This window comes from Amblyomma mixtum, chromosome 4 (genome assembly GCF_055824585.1).
Source record: "Amblyomma mixtum isolate Tamu chromosome 4, ASM5582458v1, whole genome shotgun sequence".
Classification (NCBI taxonomy): domain Eukaryota; kingdom Metazoa; phylum Arthropoda; class Arachnida; order Ixodida; family Ixodidae; genus Amblyomma; species Amblyomma mixtum.
In genome coordinates this window covers 108,487,632-108,495,948 of record NC_143015.1, presented here as the reverse complement: position 1 = coordinate 108,495,948, position 8,317 = coordinate 108,487,632, and positions in this window count along the sequence as shown.

Genomic DNA, 8,317 nt, shown 5'->3' with positions numbered 1-8,317 from the left:
CCCGTGTGTCCCGGTAGTAATTAATCGTACCTCATAGTGCATGTGTCGCTACGGGACATTAAACCCGGCATTACAATTTTTTATCTGATTTAGCACGCCAGTCTGTTTCTTCCAGGGGCCTCCCAGAAATATGTGCGCATTTTTTCCACGAATGGGGACGCGTATAGGGAACCTGTGCTGTCCAGCTTGGGCTGCGGATAATCGGTGCCCAAGCAACCGACACTCACACACGCATGGCGACGTAATATTGACGACATTGAGCTGTGAGAGACGCGTGCCTCACTGATTGCTTCTTCGTTTGGGTGCTTCATCATTGAGTGCGGACGCTGGTATTAATCGGCGTCTGGCGTCGTAAAAGCGCTGCAGAGTGGTTTCTTTCATCTCAGGGCAGTTGTGTTACAACGCATATTAGCATAAAAATATCAGGACATTTTCATTAGCATAATCTCAGCGCGTTCTGTGGCTCCTAAAAGCAAAGAGGGCCGCCGTCTCGGGTGGGGTTTAGGTGCATAGAACCTCCCACTACCACGAGTCAAATACAGCTCTCGTTGTTTCTGCTTTCGAGCGCTTTAATATAAATTAAATCACAATTGAAGGGTCAAATTTTGTCAGTTGACTTTTTTGCTACATTACGGGTGTAGTGGTAAGAGGAGTTGCAACGAAATTATGAAAGCGGAAATAGGGGGCCACGGCAAATCCACGGCGAAGAATCCGTGACAGATCTTCAGTAATGTGTTCGTGCCAGAGTCAGGGGCGCGTCGCAGATGTTCTGTATATGGCGTTCCGGTACACAACCGTTGCAGCGGAATGGGCGGCAGCCTAGGACGCTTCGCAGAAGAGCCGCTGTTTCTGCAGGATCCGTGCGGCACATTCCTGGAAGGATTACACCCACTTAGCCGTCATTTTCTTCAGCGGCCTTAGCGCTGCTGTCAGCAGCCTTGATCCTCGCCTCTATGTGCGGCTGCATACAGCCACCGTTGCCTATCAGATGAGGCGCTGGGTTCTTCTATTCCGAAACCCTTCTACGTCTTGCTGGCAGGAGTACTGCTGAAGCCGTGCAGAATGACCGCAGCAGGTACGAAGCGCCATCATGGATTACCAATATTCGGGCCTCTAACCCCTTTCTGTAAGCGCGTATCGCCGCCTGTGCTTCAGGAGACCATGACGACCGGCATTGTAAATTATAAAGTTAAGGCGCGTAAGAGTTGTCTTGAGTGTGAACGCATATAGTTTTTCGATTTTCATTTTTGCTTTCTTTTCTAATGACCACTAGCATGCAGTCGTAAGGCAACGCATACAATAGGTTGTTTTGTTCACCAATACGCAGCGCGATTTCATTGCCTATGAGTAGCGGCTCTCCTCACAGTCTGAAGTCCTTGGGTTCATTGCCCCGCACCTGCGCAAGATCGCTCTTCTTTGATACCGCGGTGACGACATCTGGGATTCTTCGGGCCACTGCTGTTGGCTAACGCTGACGCCGGGTTTCGTTTCCGATGAGGCGTATAATAATGCGTTCATATTAATAGAGTGACCGAAATTTAGACAACGGCAGTGTAGAAATCAAACCCTCCGGACTTTCCTCAAGTGGACGAACGCAGGGACTTCACATTGCCAGTGAAGGAATACGCCTGCATCTGTCTCATGATCATTCCTGACCGCGATTTCTTTTTAACCTGCAGGCGGCTGGTCCCGTCTCTCGTCAGGCTCGTGCGATCCCAGCGTCGCTGAAGGATGCGGAGCAATCTGGAGGCTGAAGAACCGCACTTAGCGTCTGCAGCGCTTTCGCCGCGTGGGCGTCAGCTGGGCGGACGCACCAGCCGGCGTCCTCGTCCCCCCAGCGGAGACAAGGTGCGGAAAAGGAACATGTATGCACTCTGTGAGGAACGAGACCGCCACCAGCTTATTAAGCTGAAGAGGATACACTAGCGCTGCACTGTGTGGGTGTGCTGCAGAAAAAAATTGAAGGATCCTTAGGCTCCGCCTTCGGGAGTGAAACGCGACAGCGCGTTGCAGCGCTTTTAGGGAGTCCACGTAACGGCATCGCCCGTTCGCCGCGACGCCTCGTTCTTTGGAAACAACTTTGAACGCAAGGCATTTTTTGAGGAAAGGAAATGGCGCAGTAATTTTCTCAGATCTCGGTGGACACCTGAACGGCACCATAAGTTAAGGGACGAAGGTGCGAGTGAAAGCAGATAAAGAGGTGCCGTAATAATAAAAATTGGATTTGATTTTTTTTATTTGAGCCGCCGCGGTGGCTCAGTGGTTATGGTGCTCGGCTGCCGACCCGAAAGACGCGGGTTCGATCCTGACCGCGGCGGTTAAATTTCTTTGGAGGAGAAATTCTAGACGCCCGTGTACTGTGCGATGTCAGTGCACGTAAAAGAACCCCAGGTGGTCGAAATTTCCGGAGGCCTCCACTACGGCGTCTCTCATAGCCTTAGTCGCTTTGGGACGTTAAACCCCATAAACCATCCAACCAACCAAAAATTGGATTTGAGGAAAGGAAATGATGCAATCTCTCTATCATATCTCGGTCGATTCCCACACCTCCGATTATAGGTCGCCAGTTCGAATTCCTGGCGCAAGCTACGCTCAAACTTCGCTAGTAAGTTGATGCTCCACAAAACGCTGAATCGTGTGGCAACGTCCGGATCATTTTGCGGCAAACGGTTGGCATGATTTTTTTCCGACGCGCGGTGTGCACAATCGCAGCTACTACGACACCGACGGCTTTTTCACGGAGCGAGCTGTATACCCGATCACATAATATGTATTCTAACCGATTACACTTGCGATTGGTGAGAAACTACTACGTCTTTTCCCTCCTTTTCTCTCCAAGTTTGCTTTTTCGACATCCAAGCATTTTACTGAACATTTCACGTCCGGTTCTTCCAAGTCTTCTAATCAGTTGTGCCAGATTTTGGAGCCTATCGGATTTCTGCTTGCGCAGAAAATTTGAATATTTCTGAGGGAAACCTTGACTATGTGACATCACATGCTACAGACCCATCGAAACTCGCTGTTTTTCCCATTTTTTTTTTAAATTGGTACGCGCCACGGAGCAACTGCATTGGATGAGGACGAAGCTGAAGACGCGCTAAGGGACATGGGATCCAGGACGGCGTACCCAGCCGACCACCACTAAATATTGTTGCGGATGGAATGGGTTTATTTGCACGTGAATCCTGGGTGGATTAGTGGAAACGGAGCAGGCATCCCATTACGCGCAACGTCACGCGGTCTACTTTCGCATTTTCTCACTGCGCGGCTGAAGTGTCCTCACTTGCAAAGTGAGCTAGGAATGCTTCTCTCCTTTCCTGAAAACCAAGCGAGTGTTTAGACCGCGAGTGAGATTCCTAATCTAGCCTTATTCGCAGTTGAACGCTCAGCTGGATTTAAGGGAAGGAAAAAAAATGGCTGAAGCTTAGCTTAGGTTAAGCCTAGTCAGATGCGAAGCATATTGTCGCCGAGTTGCATATCGAGCAGGCCGCTTGGCTAGACGTTCTTCACGCTCTTCATCAGTCTCTGTAGCCCGCCGTAACTTTTACTTCTCATTGCAACGAGCAGCCCTGTCTCCAGGAGGCATCTCTATCCCGTGTACGCCTAGCAGAGGCAGGCGCACCCCCTTGTATACCGCCGCTCCAGCATCACGTGTTCACTACAGCGCACCTAGCGGCAGAAGCAGGAAACACATTGGTCGCGACGCCTCGCGCGACGGCGCGAGCTGGGGCCCCGTTTCTCCTATGTCGTTACGTCACGCATCACGTGGTCCTCCTTGCTCGCGACGCCTCGCGCGACGGCGCGAGCTAAGCCCCCGTTTCTCATCTGCTGTGACGTCACGCACCACGTGGTATGACATGAGGTCACAAAAGGTCAATGGTAACGACACCGCCGCGCTCGAGGAGCTGGGTTGGGCTATTTTAGTATGCTTCGCATAAAAACTGGCTAATTTGCCTGTGCCTGTGGTCACCTCAACCGCGCCGGCTAAACGCTTGTTTCCAGCCAGTGCTCGTGCTTTTTTCTATCGGCGTGTTTGAGGTGTTCTACGTCAAAGTGGACCTGTTATGCGCCTCTCCCGCCCCCAATTCCAGCTGATAGTCTAGACCACTTTCTAGCAACGTGGTAAAAACTGCGAATAGGTCTGAAATGGGAACTAGGCTGTGTAATTCGCTTCAAGCAAGTGTGCCCGGGTCTGTGCCGCGAAGGATTGACAGGGGCAGACTATGTTGCAGATCAACGCTCTTAATGAGGCATGCGTCTCTATTTGTGGATATTATTTTCTAGCACCGCCCTGCACTCGAACCGCAAGCAACGCTATTTCAGTCCCTACCGTGGCAGCCGCGTTTCAGCCCCTTTTTGTAGCGTGCGCTACATTGGCTACAGTCTCGCCGTTTCGCGTGCTCTCTCCGTAGGCATACTGCGCATGCGCGAGGAGCGAGTGACCTCACTACAGCTGGCGCGCCTCGCCGCGCGCTATCGCCGCTGTCGCTGCTGCCGCCGGCACAGAGCCACGTGACTTGACTGCTTTTTTTTTGTCACTACGCAGTTCAGGTGTCCGCCGACAAAGTGAGCCAGTACTGCGCCTTTCCTTCACTCAAATTTAGTGTAGGGTCTCGACAGCGAATAAGGTTAGACTGTGAACTGGACAGTCTTGTTCGCTTCGTGTAAGCGGGTCCTCAATTCCGTGAAATCTGCGGGAAACGCGGTCTAACTGGTACCGCATTCACGTGAGCGTAGGGGCTTCAAAACAGCCGGTCTCCTGTGAAACGTCAGAATGAGCCTGTAGCTCCGGACCTCTCGGCCGATAATGCCAGTAATCTTTCACTAACTAATGTGGTGAGCCGATAAGTCCCACTTATTTGTTATTCCTCTACCAAGCTAATTGGAATAGCTTGTCTATTTAGAGCGCTGGTTCAAAGGCCAGCTCCAACGCAATTTTGCTTTTCCTAGGATGCCTCTTCGCGTAGAGGGTTGTACAGGCTTTGTCAAACGTAACCGGGCCGCATGGTTTGCTTCTAGCTCGTACAATGGAGCCCTTACAGCTTCCCTGAAGCTGAAATGGTCGTTTAAGGTAAGGACTGTGAGTCTTCTTACCTCCCAACCAGTGTTGATCTTCAGGAAAGCCACAAGGGTTCCACTATACAAGCTAGAAGCAAACCTTGCAGCCTGGGTACTTTTGACAAAGACGGTACGTCCAAAAACTAGCAGTGACAATGTTCTGCGGTTCTTAGAGAACCATTTCTGCTGTTAGAAGTGTTTGAAAAGCGTCTGTAGTAGACGAGGCGTGCACCTGGTGGCTTATTGATCAGTTATGAAATTCACCGCTTACCGGACATCAAGAAGGTATTTGACCAAGAACTTTCGTCAAGCCTGACCCCCTGAGAGTGAACAGTATGCGGATTGCGTGCATTGAAAGCCTGGTGGCTTAAATGGTGCTCGGAAATCCTACTGTGGTACTGTGCGGAAGTATTTAGAAAGTTTAGGCATGGATATCTTGCCTAAATGCTGCACACACATCGTGGGCACGAACGCATATTGCGTACACGAAAGATCCCGCCGCGTGCGTTTACGCAGTGCGACAAAGAGGGAACGTTTGGCATTTGCCGATAAACTTCCCCATGGCACTCTGGTGGGTTCCTTAAGAGAAACGGAAAGTCCGCATCGTCTGTCGCGGACTTGCAGCGCTACGTCTCCGCTGTGGCATAGCAGCAGACGCCCTGAAGCAAATATGGTGGTCCCTCGTCGCGTGTGTTGGTTCGAAGCGCTTTAAATTCTTGCGATCGGCGTTCGTGTCGCTAACGACACACGCTTGGAAGGCGTGCCCGCTGACTGCTGTTTCTGGAGGCAATGAAACGCCACAACAAGGGGAGCGACCAACACCTTCTTGTGGCAAGTGGTCCGATTTTATGCTATCCGCAACGCATGATAATGGCAGCCTTTTTATGAGTTTCGGTTTGAAAAATTTTTCCGAGCGTCCCCTAAAGTACTCGCTTATCTCACAAATGCTATCTTCCGTTTTTACAGTTCTCGGGCTACGCATAGTAGTGGCGGGTGTTAACGCCAAGCGAAGGGCTTGTACACAGCTGGTGGCAGCCGGGGTAGCAGCTAGAGGAGGTAGAGCGCGAGCAGCACAGCAGGAGTACCCAGCGGGTACACAGCGTAAAAAAACACAGTACTGAAATATCGTTACAACGCAGCGTTCGCTTGGTACGGGGGGACAAACACCCTTGGAAGGAGTTCGCCAACTCCTTAAGAGAGCCAGTGAACACCCTTATGGTGTGAGTGTGTTAATGGACACCATAAGGGCGTTTGTGAATACTCTAAAGAATGTTAGCCCTGAAACACTCTAACACATTTGTTACACTTTTATGCTTCGAAATTCTCGTGTTTTTCGCTGGACGCCAACGGCATATCCACTGCTCGCCCCAGTCGATACTACAATACTGGGTGCTAAATCAATGGCATAGCATTATCGACCGGGCAGCGTGCGGTGACGCCACCGCAAGAGTGCAGATGATCACTCTTTTGAAGCGAAAAGCCTTAAGTGGGCCACCCATGGGCGCCGCCGCGGCGCGCCCTTCCTCCTCCTGGCCACCCCTTCAGTTCTCCTCCTCGCCACCGGTTTACCTTTCGCCGCTGCCGCGCGGCCTCCGCCGCAGTCCTAAGTAGTCCCAAGAGAAGGTTCTTTCGCAAGGCGTGGCGATAACGCGTGTGTGGCGGGGGCGGCCGTAGAAGAGGCGCTGACATTCGCCATGGAAGGAGGAAAAGAAGACCCAGAAGAGGTAGAGAGGGAGTTCTCTCACAAGCAGCGAGCATATGAAAAGTGCAAGGCTAGACAAGCGGCTGAAACACCAGAAGCACGAGAGGCATGCCTTGCTAAACGGCGGCAAAACGACGCTGAATTGCGGCGTTTGGCTGCGTCAACTGAGAGTGTCCAGGTGAACGAAGACTGTACTTCGGGAGACATCGAGCGGCTTCGAAGAAAGAATGAAAACGCCAGAGCTAAACGAGCAGCTGTTTCACCTTTCGCCGCAGCCGTGCGCAGTGCTGATTTGAAAGCAGGAGTATATAAGGCGCACTTGCCCATACAACCGGCGCAGACACTTGCCATGGAAGGAGAAGCAACAGTCGGAGGGCGCAGAAACACCGATCCAGAAGTGGTAGCTTGGGAGTTGACTGAAAAGCAGCGAGAGCTTTTCGCTTTGAGATATCCAGGCTTAACCTTAGCTAAGCCACAGCCAATTTTTTTTTTCAGGAGGCACTGGCCGAAGTCAAATGTAACATCCGTACAAACCTTCAAAGCGCTGGCGGTCGAGGTTCAAGCCGACCACGAAGTATGGTCCTCAAGAAGCAAAAGACATTGCAAGCAAAAGATTTGCGTAAAAGACGCTAGAATCCTCACATTTTCGCACGGGAGGCTCTAACCTCCCGTGAGAGACACACAAATGAAATTTTGCGATTTTTACAAAACCCTGAAACACAAGATCAGTAACCGGAGAAATAAAATCACTCGTATACAGCTAGCAGTTATCATCCGCGTTGCAGCAAACATCTAATCTTTCACAAACATGTATTTCTTTCGAACAAACAGTTCTTCGTTGCCTTAGAGTTATTGCACACACTTCTTGATGCATTAAATGGCAAATATTTCCCATTCATGCATTGTTCGTGCCATTTCCTCGCAAATACGACGTCTAAATAGCACGTTTTGAAGTCTCATGCTAAAAACGGCAAAAACATTGCATACCATACCGTACAATGCTATTCCATTTTTGAAACGTCGTCTTGAGGATGCTTGATAAATTAAGCTTTGTGTAGGCACCCTTAGTGGGCTAGTTTTCGAACAATGGCTCCGGTAACGTGCATATCAGTGCGGGCACGGATGTGTGAACACAAAATATAATGTTGTGCGAAAGGTAACTCTTCGTTCAATGCTTCGGAATTTTGTCAAGCACTCCAAAATTAGAAAATGACAGCCGCAGAATTATTTTGTCACCTTTGGATTCGCACGAAGACATTCACCGCTGGAGCGTGGGTGAATAGAAACCGGCTGAATTTTTTTCTGAAGAATACTCACTGATCACACAACCAGAATGAAATATAGAGTGAGATATGAGTCAGTGCGTGGTTTGTGCTTTTTTGTGTGTGTGCATATTTGTACAGAATTAGTGCTAGTTAGTAACTTCCAGCGTACATTGAGGAGCACAGAGACAAGATTTCCCCATGCGAAAAGCGACTTTAATTCGACATGGTCAGTCTTGAGTAAGCTTGCATAAGCGCTTGTACGTCACTTATATGCAAAATCGTCTTTTCTCCT